A 9,980-nucleotide genomic window follows, 5' to 3' on the forward strand; every position below is an offset into this window, starting at 1 on the left:
TCGCTCCCTTGCATTCGGTGACTGATGTTTGCTGACTCACATTCCACTTGTCTATAGTGCCACGTGTCACTCCGTCATTCGCATGGCACCAACTTGTTTTACCCCGTGCAAATGGTATGAAAAAACTCAAAATATAACATAGGATAAGACAAAAAAATTGCATCGTAGATAAAGCATATTTTTTTTATCCTTTTCCCTTTATTGAGTTCGGTGTACCACAATCCAAAAGTACATGTATTGGGGTTAAATTACCCCAAAAATTGCAAACAAATGCACACTAAGTGTGAGGTTTAAACATGAAACCTCCAATTTGTTACTCCCATGTTTCGATCACTTAATTAGCTGGCTAGCTCATTAGAAAAATTTATTCAACAATTAGTATTTCTTTTGTCTATTTTATGTAATACATGCTAGAAAAACTTTTCATATTTTAAAATAATTTTGCTATAAAGTTTTTACTTTTAATGGTATGCTTTTATATCTATATAGCATATTTAGATTACCAATATTTCAAAATTCTTTCTTTCTTAAATTTCATATAAATGAAAAGGTGCCTAAAAAACACTAGTGTCTTATTGGTTTTGATGATTTTCATAACAATTTGTCATGGTCTTAGCTCCTCTGCTCACTTACTTGATGTTTAAGTTAGAGTTCATAGTAGAATCAATCAACTTTGGCAAATTTATTTTTCAACTGACTACTTTTCACATACTGTATCCTTGAGTTTACTTTCTCAGCTCCATGCCCACTCATCAACGAATTCAATTCTCGTGTAACCCTATAATTGGATAAAAAATGTGTTAAAAATACACTTGCTCCTCTTAATTGCATAAGAGTTTCCAAATGACTTTATGATTGTAACCCATACCATTATAAACATGTTGAATTAGTGAAATAGATATAAAGCTAATTGGAATTCTTACAGGACCAACGTGGGCGAAATACAATACTTCCGCTTAAAATATAACCGTTTTTTTGTTGAAATTTGTAATTTAATTAATTGAAAATTCCGAAACAAAACATTGCAAGTGGTTACTCTACTCGTTTTACCAAACTCACTCTTGTACTGTAAGTCATCAATGATTTAGGTTGTTAAGAATCTGATAGACATCCCAACAACATATTTTGCCTTTTGATGCTACTGTAAAATCCTTTTAGCAGAGCAAAAGAACTTTTGGGGGTAATATTTGAGCACATACGTCTTAGCATATTGCTAGCTCTTGATATGATGCGTTTTCTTCTTTGAATTGCCGTTCGGAGTTGAAAATCTAAAACTGTTCTGTAACTAAAATTTCCCTCTTGCATTCTTTTGGTAAATTAAATCGAATGATTTTGTCAATAAACATAAATTTGATAAGTATTTTCACCGCATCCGTACTTAGGAGTTGCCACTCCGACTCTGACTGAGTAGCCTTCAGATTTTTATTATGACCCATTATTTACCCGTAAAACGATACAGTTGAATTTATACATGATTTTTAGACAAGTTAACTAATTTGATCCTGAAATAATGCAATAATTGAATAAATGTACAATACTTAGCCTTAAAATTTAGATGAAACAATAGAGATGACAGTTCCGGGAACAAGGTTTTCGGGCACAGCAATGATGAGATCAAAAAGCGGAAAAGTAAGATTGTATTAAGATTTGTATAGAATGTGCTGTAAGTTTTGTCAGAAAATTCGTCCCATTTACAATGATAACTGAGCTCACTATTTATAGTTGTGTCTAGGGAAGGAGGTCCTAGGATCATGCCCTTCTTTAATGTCAATTATGAGGGTCATTGATGAAGATGTAACGGTAAATATAAATGCCAAATTCTCTGTAACGGGCTGTCGCTCTTAATGCTGCAGAATATTCCTTATTAAATGCTACCAGGCTCAGAGCATTTAATACACCTTTATGAACGTTATCCCTTCATGTGACAAGCGGAATGACTGCGTTTGGTCTTCGGCCATCCCCGTCTAGGGTTCCATGTGTCTTTCCTTTAGATGACCACGTGTCATATCATATTTCTCCCTATATAGATAGTCCCCCTGCTTTTTGGTGACCTAACTTTGTGTTACCGGAAAGTTGGTAGAAGCACTCTTTTGGCGGGAATTACTATAACTCCCTCTAAAGGCTTCTGACGGTTGATTAGACGCACGTCTCTCCGCATTTAATGCCCCGAGCACGCGTCATCCCACGATTCAGCACAACTTTTGCCGATTATCGAGGTAATCATGGCCATGAATTTAGCCGCCAAAATTTTACTTATACGCATCATTCTTTTCCTTTGCACTTCATAATTTCTCGAACTTCTGATTTGCATCTTTGTTCTCCATCCTTTCTCTAATTCTCTTCAAACAAAAACCTTTTCCTTCTTCTTATTCAATGGATTCTTCCTCCAAGCATGTCGGTTCTTCAAAGAACAAGAACAAAGCTGAGAACTCTGCTCCTCCGACGGTGGGTTCTGTCATCCCAAGAAAACTCAGTACCACAAAGGACTTAGAAGAGAAATTTCCTACTGCTAACCCTCGTACATGGGCTGTTAGTAGGTATCCTTCTTCCATTCGTCATTTTAGTATTCCTGCTGTGAAGGAAGACTGTCGCTGCCATAAGTTGGATATCATTACTCCTGATCTATCGGAGCGAGTAACCCTTCGCAAGGAAGGTTTTACATACTTTTATACGTATCCCTTTACTTTGGGTGCGTTTTTTTTGAGTGGAGAGCTTGATTCCGTGATTGTGGAGTTTTGCCTTTGCTACCAGGTGTGTTTGGCACAGGTAAGTTCTTCGGTGTGGAGGACGGTCGCCTGCCTTCGACGCTTGTGCCAGGAGACTCGAGATGAGTTAACCTTAGCTCATATGATGAATCTCTATTCTCCCTAAATCTTCTGCGGGGGAATGATAAACCTCTGCAAGCGTGGCCACCATGCTTTATTATCTAGCATGGATGATGACAACGACTGTGGGTAGATGAAACGGTTCGTTGCAGTCACCACCAACGACATCATTCCGGCAACGGCTTCATCCTTTCCGGCCGTTTGGAACCGCACTCGTAAGCTCTTTGTTTAGTATTTCCTTTTACTAAATATTTTTCTATAGCCGTATTAATCCTTCATCCTTCGTTTTTTCAGCAACAAGATGGATCCCACCGGTGATGGAAGGCTTGGACCGGTGGGTTCAAAAGATCTTGGACGTCACGACGCCCGAAACTCGTTTGTGGAAAGAACTATCCCTTAAATACGGGTGGAAGGCCAAAAATCATGGTAATTTTAACTTACCTCGCTTATATTATTTTTGTATATGGAGAACCTAGTTGAACCCTTCGGACTTGTTCACGAAATTAGGTCTACCTGTGGGCTCTGTTGTTATCCCCGAGGAGGACGCCTTGGCTGATCTTGCTGATGCAGCGAGGCTGCTTCAGGAGGCACTTCTTTACGGAGTCCCCGATCGGAGGATAAACAACCGAAGAGAATACGTTCCTTCGCGGCCGGGGAAAAGAATAAGAGGGCAAAGATTAATGCCCCTGAGTCATCTCCGGTGGCGATGGTGACTGGTCCTCCTTCCGGGCCGGTCATAGACACCGTGATAATTGATGATGATGAAGAATCTAGTGATGAGAGAGATTCTCTACATAGAAGACAACGATCCTCATCATCTCAACAGGATGCTCGACCTGTTGAGAGAGTTACACCAATCGAGGGCGATGCATCGGCACTTTGGGGAGAGTTTGATTTTGTAGATAATGTCAACTACCGTTTTCAGGCACTAATTATTGTGCCCGGTATTGCGAGCGGCTGAGTATCGGGTCCTTGCCGTCTTTGGTTGACGAGCATCCAACAAACAGCACTGCATTTGTTGCAGCTGCTTCTCACTCTTCAACTCCGTCAGCTTCATCTTCATCTTCACCAATACCAGCAACTGCTTCATCACTTCCATCTTTATCCACTCTTCCACCAGTAGTTGCTACATCGCCTCCACCGGGCGTACCTGACCATGAAGAGGGTGTTCATCTTCCACAGTCCCCAGTTCATGGGAATTTGGGGCAAAATTATGCTGTCCCTTCTGAAGATCCACAAAGGAGGATGAACATTACTCTTTCGGTCTCTACCGGATGTAACTTGCTATCCCGGCCGGTGGAGCTTGCTAATTATCTAAAGCCTTTGACTTTAGAGAAAGACTGAGAAAAGATTCAGGCACTTTCGGGATAGTGTTTGTTGAACAATGCCATACATAACGCCGCAGCAGTACGTTCCTTTCTTCATTTGTTATTTCTTTTACTTTTGTATGAATGTATTCTAAATTTTACTTCTTCTTGTTTTGTAGGCCAATTTTCTTGCTTCTGAGGGCCTTTAGAGGTTGATTCGTGAGAATGAGAAATTTACTTCTAAAAGGAATCAACTTTTAGTGGAACGGGACCGAACTGTTCTCCGCCTCTCGGAACTGGAAACCAAAGCTACTAAGGTCATTTTTTTGGAGGCTCGTTTGCGGCAAAGCGAGCAATAAGTGGTAACTCTTAGCCAAGAAATTGGCCCACTGAGGGTTAGATTTGATGAAGCCAAGGCCAAATGGACTGAAGTCCAGGACGACGTTCTTACTGCAACCGAGCGCGAGGCTGCCTCCGCTGAAAGAGTGATTAACTTATAGGCAGCCTTGAACTCCAAAATTGAAAAGCTTGTTGCTGTGGGGGAGAAACACGCCAAGCTAGAAGATAAGTACAGGAAAACTATCGAGCATAATAGGCTCTTTAGTTCAACTGTCCACGGCCTTGATGTCAGCCTCAAATCTGCTAGGTCCGCCCAGGAAAACCTTTCTACCGAGGTAACCCAACTCAAAGAAGAACTCAAGCACCGAGAGGCTTCCCTCTTTGTTGAAAAAACTTACGCCATGTACATCATGAGGAGAAAAACCTTGGAAGAGGCCAAAGCTGGTGTCATTGATTTTGATGCCGAAATTGCTAAGGCATTCGAGCTTCAGTTAGCTGCTAAAAGTGGAATCCCATCGATGTCTGATGTACCTGGCCCTTCTGGTTCTGGTTCCGAGTTTTCGAGAATTGAAGAAAAATTGGATGATGATGATGCCGAAGGCCAAACCGATGAAAATGTTGAGCAGCCAGTGGACCCACCTACTTCTCCTGGGGATGCGGACACTTCTCTTCCTCCTGGTTCCGAAGGCACTACAGTTTAGCATTTCTTTTCTTTTTTCCATTTTGTACTTTTACCATTTTGGCACGTTCTTGTAAATAAAGACATATTTTTGCTCAAGTATTGTTTGAGTCTTACTTTCATTTGAATATCCATGCAAGTCTTTAACCTTTGTATTTGCTTAAGAATTCTGCACACGTTTTTCAATTCGCGCTTTACTATATGTAGTCTTGGATGCATTTTCCTCGAAGCACTTTGGTTTCGAGTATTATCCCTTTTACGTGAGGGTTTCTATAAGTATTTGCGCAAGTTTACATTTTGCGTCCTTTTGTGTATGTCTTCAGGTGCATTTTTCCTCGAAGGCATTTTGATTTCGGGCATAAATTCTTCCGAAACCAACCCTTTAACGTGAGGGTTTTCATAAGTATTTGCGCAAGTTTACTTTTTTCGTCCTTTTGTGTATGTCTTTGGATGCATTTTTCCTCGAAGGCATTTTGATTTCGGGCATAAATTCTTTCGAAACAAACCCTTTAACGTGAGCGTTTTCATAAGTATTTGCGTAAGTATACCTTTTGCGTCCTTTCGTGTATGTTTTCGGGTGCATTTTTCCTCGAAGACATTTTGATTTCGGGCATAAATTCTTCTGAAACCAACCCTTTAACGTGAGGGTTTTCATTAGAGAGGGTCCTCTTATGTTTACGGTGCTCTTGAAAAGGACGTCTTATGTTCATTATGGCACTAACATTTGAGGTACTTGTTTAACTTTCAAATGACAAAGTTAGTTCATCGTTCAAACAAGAAACAAGATAAAAATAAAAGGATTTTTTTCATATAATTCCTTCTATTTTCAAAAGTACACTAGCATTTATTATGCTAAAAAGAAATTGCGATTACTTGTGGCTATCATGTACAACTTGTTTCTACGGGGTTGGCTGCGCAGTCCCCCTGTCTCGATGATGCATTTGGTTTCCGTATTTTTGTTTCCCGGTTGACGTGGCAGTCAATGTTGTTGTATCCTCATATCATTCCCCCTGGTGTTCGAATGCGAAGAATGCGAAATTGGAACACTGAAAGTCTTGTGTCTTCATAGATCCCACCAATGAATTGCTGGATAATCCTTAACTCGGTAACATACCTTACTTCCCCTTAGGAATCCATGCTTTCGAGCGAAAGAATATCTAACAATCCTCTAGCGGTTTGTGCTTGCTTACGGTCGGGTAGCCTCTGTTCGGTAGCAAACTTAACTTCCTAGTGGGAAATTTCTATCGAACCAAAGATTATCTAACTGTCCCCGAGTAGAAGCTTGTTTGTTTGCCTTGCTATCAAGTGCCTTATTGATGTTGTCTTCGTAGTATGCTTTCTATCGCTGCCTCATTAAAAACCTTGCCAGAAAAACCCAATTGGGACAAAAACTGAATGAAGGAAAAAAGAGTAAAGCACATACTTTCCGCTTGAGTAATGTTCATCAGCAATAATATCTTTTGAGGTGTGCCACGTTCCAGTTACTAGGCAACTTGTCTCCATTCTGGTTCTCCAACTCATATGAACCTTTGCGAGTGATAGTTGAAATACGGTAGGGACCTTCCCACATTGGACCTAGCTTCCCCGTATTGAGATCCCAGATATTTTGGGTTACTTTCCTCAGAACCAAATCTCCTACTTTGAAATAATGGATGTTGGCTCTTCGATTATAATATCGCTCAATTCTCTGCTTTTGAGCTGCCATTCTTATACGCGCTAAGTCCCTGCGTTCCTCGAGCAGTTCTAAGTTTATTAACACTGCTTCGTTGTTCGATTCTTCATCTGCCCAAAATATCTCAAAGCGGGTTCGCCCCCTTCCACCGAGATTAGGGCTTCAGCACCATACACAAGGGAAAAATGAGTTTCTCCTGTACTCAATTTGGCCGTTGTTCTGCAGGCCCCCTTTTTCTTCTTCCAACCTTTTCTTGAGGTTTTGAATAATCATTTTGTTTGTTGAATCTATTTGACCGTTTGCGCTCGGATGATAAGGAGAAGATGTGATCCTCTTTATCTTCAAATCTTCGAGGAACTTTGTAACTTTTGCACCGATAAATTGTGGCCCATTATTGCATGCTATCTCTTTTGGTATTCCGAGCCTACAAATTATATTTTCCCACAGGAAATCCACCACTTCGCGTTCTTTAATCTTCTGATAAGGACATGCTTCTACCCATTTAGAAAAATAGTCAGTCATAATTAAAAGAAACCTTACCTTTCTGGGAGCCAGTGGCAGCGGTCCGACGATGTCCATCCCCCATTTCATGAGCGGCCATGGGGACATAACCGAATATAAGGGTTCTGTCGGTTTGTTTACTAGTGGTGCGTTGCGTTGGCACTTATCACATTTTTGTACGAAAGTCTTTGGCGTCTTGTTCCATGCGAGGCTAGTAATATCTTGCCCGTACCAACTTCAGCACCAAAGAATCTGCGCCCGAGTGATTTCCGCATATCCCTTCGTGGACTTCTCTTATGACATAATTAGCTTCTAACGCTCCTAAGCACCGGGCCAGCGGGCCTTGGAAGGACTTTCTATACAATTAGCCTCTCTTGAAGCTATAACGTGCAGCTTTGGCGCGTAACGCCCGTGATGCTTTGGGGTCTTCGGGCAACTTCTCGTTCTCGAGATAGTCGATTATTTCATTTCTCCAGTCCCAGACCAGACTAGTCGAATTTATCTCATAGTAACCATCTGTATCTAGGACTGAGCTCATTAGTTGCACTACCGTCCTGGACTCCGATCCCTTTATTTCCGTCGATGATCCTAAGTTTGCTAATGCATCCACTTATGCGTTATCCTCCCTCGGGATATGAGTAATTGACCATTCCCATAATCGTACCAAAAGAGCCTGAACCTTTACCACGTATTGTTGCATATGTTTTTCTTTGGTATCAAAGATCCCGTAGACTTGATTTACCACTAGCTGCAAGTCACATTTGATTTCGATAACCTCGAAATCAAGACCCCGGGCTAATTCGAGCCCTACAATCAAAGCTTTGTACTCTATTTCATTGTTGGTTAAATGGATCGTTCTGATGGCTTGCCTTAAGGTTTCCCCCAAAGGCTTGATTAAGACTATTCTGAGTCCGGACCTTTTTACGTTGGAAGCTCAATTCGAAAATAAGGTCCAAACCCCCGATGTCGATTCTGATACCATTACTGCCTCCTTGGTTGCCAGAGGCAGTAGTGCTCGACTGAAATCGGCCACGAAGTCAGCCAAGACTTGTGACTTAATTGCAGTCCTTGGTTTATATTCTATGTCAAACTCACTCATTTCGATGACCCAATCTACCCGAGAGCTCGGGTTTATGGAGGATGTTCCGCAATGGGAAAGTAGTCACCACAACCATCGAGTGGCATTGGAAGTAGGGCCTCAGCTTCCGAGCGGAGACTACGAGAGCTAAGGCTAGTTTTTCCAAATGTGGGTAGCGAGTTTCTGCTCCCTTTAAAATTTTGCTAATGTAATAAATGGGAAATTGCGTACCTTCTTCCTCCCGGGCTAAAACTGCACTTACTGCAACTTCTGAAACCGCGAGGTAGACTAGAAATGATTCACCTTCTTTTGGTTTTGAGAGCAATGAAGGGCTTGATAAGTAACTTCTTCAGGTCCCTCAGTGCCTGCTGGCACTCCGGTGTCCATTCAAAATTATTTTTCTTTTTGAGCAGTGTGAAGAAGCGATGATATTTTTCCGACGATCGGGAAATGAACCTGCTCAAAGCTGTTAGTCTTCCTGTGAGCCCTTGGACTTCTTTTACGTTCGACAATTGATCCGGGATATTCTCTATGGCTTGATTTTGTCGGGGTTTATCTCAATTCCCTTTTGTGAGACAAGAAATCTCAAAAACTTATCAGAACAGACCTCGAACGCGCACTTCTCGAGATTAAGTTTCATGTTATGCTTTCACAGGATGTCGAATGTTTCTTGCAAATGCTTAAGATGGTCACTTGCATTCAAAGACTTAACTCGCATATCGTCTATATAAACTTCCATAGTCTTTCCTATTTGCTTTTCAAACATCTTATTTACGAGTCGTTGATAAGTGGCTCCGGCATTTTTCAACCCGAAGGGCATCACATTGTAACAATATGTACCGAAATTCGTTATAAACGAAGTCTTTTCCTGATTTTCCAAGTTCATCTTGATTTGGTTGTATCCGGAATAAGCATCGAGGAAACTCATTAACTCGTGCCTGGCTGTGGCATCAATCATTTGATCGATATTTGGCAGTGAGAACGAGTCTTTCGGGCATGCCTTATTAAGGTCTTTATAGTCTACACACATGCAAAATTTATTGTTCTTCTTCGGAATTACTACTACATTGGCTATCCAGTCTCGATATCTTATCTCTCGGATCGAACCGATATTAAGCAAGTGTGTTACCTCTTCTTTGATGAATTTATTCATGGCCTCAGCAATAGGGCATTTTTTTTGTCTTACCGGAGGTACGTTGGGATCCAAACTCAGCTTGTGCACTGCTACTTCCCTCGGGATACCTATCATATCCTCGTGCGACCATGCAAAATAATCAGCATTGTATTTAAGGAATTTAATAAAACCAGACCTGAGCTCCAGGTGCAGTCCTGTTCCCAAATGGAATTTTCTTTCTAGGAATTCTTCGAACAATGCAACTTGCTCTAGTTCCTCCGCCGTGGACTTCGTTGCGTCCGTATCTTCTGGAACTTGGAAATATCTTGGCACCTGATAATGTTCTGACGACTCTGCTCCCGGGCTAACTTTTTCTAGCTCGGAAATAAGTGACGGTTCCTGTAATTGCTATGTCGTGTGCTCCTTCCCTTTGCTACTGGAAACCGAAATTTGCATTCATCTCTC

Source organism: Nicotiana tabacum, chromosome 19 (genome assembly GCF_000715075.1).
Source record: "Nicotiana tabacum cultivar K326 chromosome 19, ASM71507v2, whole genome shotgun sequence".
Lineage (NCBI taxonomy): Eukaryota > Viridiplantae > Streptophyta > Magnoliopsida > Solanales > Solanaceae > Nicotiana > Nicotiana tabacum.